We start from the raw sequence: 2,557 nt of genomic DNA on the forward strand, positions 1-2,557 counted from the left end.
CTAGTCCGTGCAGTTAGTGTTTGTACAGCTGTTCATAGTTGGCAGTGAATGTGAATTTTTACAGTAGGGCTACACACCAGCCTGTCTGTGACCCACACTTGTCTCTGGCTCGCAGATGAGATGCAGAAGCGGTGCCATCTGGGTTCAGTGACAGTTGGTGGCAAAGCCAGGTTCTGACCAAGAGTCCTGATCCGCGATTCCCTTTGTTTGCTGCATCCTGAGCCACCGGGCTCACCGCGCTCCATCTGCTACAAGTTTAATTTGATTGATTGACTTTTTCAGCTGGGGTCTCACTGTAGTTCAGGCAGCCAGTCTATGGTGGACATATCGTGTGCCTGAGAACAGAAACGGGCTTCTGTAGGCCCCGGAGACCCCGGTCGCATCTGGTGCCACAACCCAGCAGCCAGAGCAGACTGGTCCCTGAGGCCCGGCAGCCTGGTCTCCGTGAGCCCTGCAGGTTCCAGGGACAGGGGCAGCAGCTGTCCAGGGTGCCCTCGACCCGCTTCAGCCAGGAGATGAGCATGCTGGATGCCTCCATGTGACTGGGAGTTCATCCTGAGCGAAGGATGCTGGGAAGAACCTGAAGGAAGGGGATGGGGTCAAATGGGCAGTGTGCGTGTGTGCCGGGCAGAGTGTGTGCTGGGAGGAGTGAGTGTGTGCACCACTTGCCTGGCTCTAACAGATCTATCTAGACTGATTTGGGATTTCCAGATTAGAGGACACAGGAAGAGGGAGCGAGGGTCTGGGAGGTTGGTCGCCTATGAAGCGAGAGGTCGGGCATATAGGGTTGGAGGGAAGGATTTCCAGCTGTGACAACAACAGAATGCAGAGGCAGAAATCTGTGTAACTAGCAGGCAGCACTGCCTGTTTAAGTCACCTGCGTTCTTCCTCCTGGTGGTGAGTGTGTGTGTTAAATTCCAAATTTGTTTTGTCTGTGGAAATGTGGAGTCCAGGGACGAGCTGAAAACCACACCTGTGCTCGAGGACACCCACGTGAACCATGTGTTTGCACGTGTGTGTGTATTGCATATACACATATGTAATAGAAGACAACTGCTGCAATTTGTGAGGGTTTCATGAAATCTAAAACACACAACTTTCCCGTGCACCACCCCTAAAAGAAAAGATGCTGTTCATCACGAAATGTACTTCTGTACCCCAACTGCAGAGGGTGCTCTGGAGGTAAGAGACCTAATAAGCTGCACAAGTCCCCCAACCCCGTCTGAAGAAAGACATGGAAAAACTCCAAAAAGCAGCAAAAGAAATAAATTGAGAATCAAAATTCTTCAGTGGGTGAAAGCAGAGGAACTGCAGTCCAATACTTTAACACGAATCACACAGGAGGAGGCAGGCACTGACCTGATGAAGAATCACTGCGAATCTGAGATTCACCCAAGCACAGTGGAAGTGGACGCAGAACCAAAAGGTGTGGAATCAGCCAGGAAAAGCTCAGGAAGAAAATAACAGCCATAGTTGGGCATGGTGGCGCACACCTGTAATCCCAACACTCAGGAGGCAGAGGGAGGAGGATTGCTTTGAGGCCATCCTGGGCTACATAGTGAGTTTGGGGCCAGCCTGAAATACAAAAAAAAAAAAAAGAAAAGAAACAGAGAAAAGAGAAAATAACAGCTGAAGAAGGCAGAGAAGATCCAATGTACTTACAACTGAATTTAAAAACAAAACAGTGAATTAAGACCAACCTTCATATCTAAAATCCAGTATGGCTTACAAAAAACAGATTTAAAACCCCGAGCCTGTGTATTGGAAGGGCATGTTGTGGAGCTGAAAGGAACTCAGGATGGCCCCACTACAGTGTTCAGTGTTTAAGCCTTCAACTACTTTAAAAAGTGTTCCTAAGGATATTTTATTCTCCTGATGCTATTGTAAGTGCAACTGTTTTCCTGATTCCATTTTTAGATTTTTCATTGCTGGTGTATAGAAATACAGCTGGCTTTTTTTTTTTTTGTACCAGGGATCGAATTTGGGTCCTTGCGCTTGCGCAGCAGGCGGCGAAACCACTGAGCTAAATCCCCGGCCTACAGCTGGCTTTTGTATATTGATCTTATATCCTGACACTGCTAAACTCCTTTGTCAGCTGTAATCGTTATTCTCTCTCACACTCAAATCATCTCAAATTTGGCAAGTGAGCTCCTCTTCAAGTTGTTCCTGTTCTTTGTGATGTGACTCCTTCAGAGTTTGGGCAGTTCCTTGGTTTTTGGCATCAGGTCTCAGAGTCAGATCATACTTTCACTTCCAAGACCTGAAAGTCACCCCCTCTGCAAAGAGCCTGCTTTCCTTGTGGGGGTGATGTTCAGGTACTGCAAAGGTATTAGGCAGAGTTAGGAAAAGTACATTTAGAACTATGAGTTCAAATTGCAATTTCTAATTCAATCTTACAGTATTTCGCATTTCCTCCTTGCCTTTTATGTTTTAGTTTTGGGTTTTGATTTTTTGAGACAGAGTCTCCTGTGTCGTTTAGGCTGGCCTCGAACTCACTATGTAGCCAGGCTGACCTCAAACTCATGGGGATCCTCCTGCTTCAGCCTCCTGAGTGCTG

The sequence above is a fragment of the Heterocephalus glaber genome, unplaced genomic scaffold (genome assembly GCF_053883595.1).
Source record: "Heterocephalus glaber isolate CG9 unplaced genomic scaffold, H.glaber_assembly_v1.0 deba00001442, whole genome shotgun sequence".
Lineage (NCBI taxonomy): Eukaryota > Metazoa > Chordata > Mammalia > Rodentia > Bathyergidae > Heterocephalus > Heterocephalus glaber.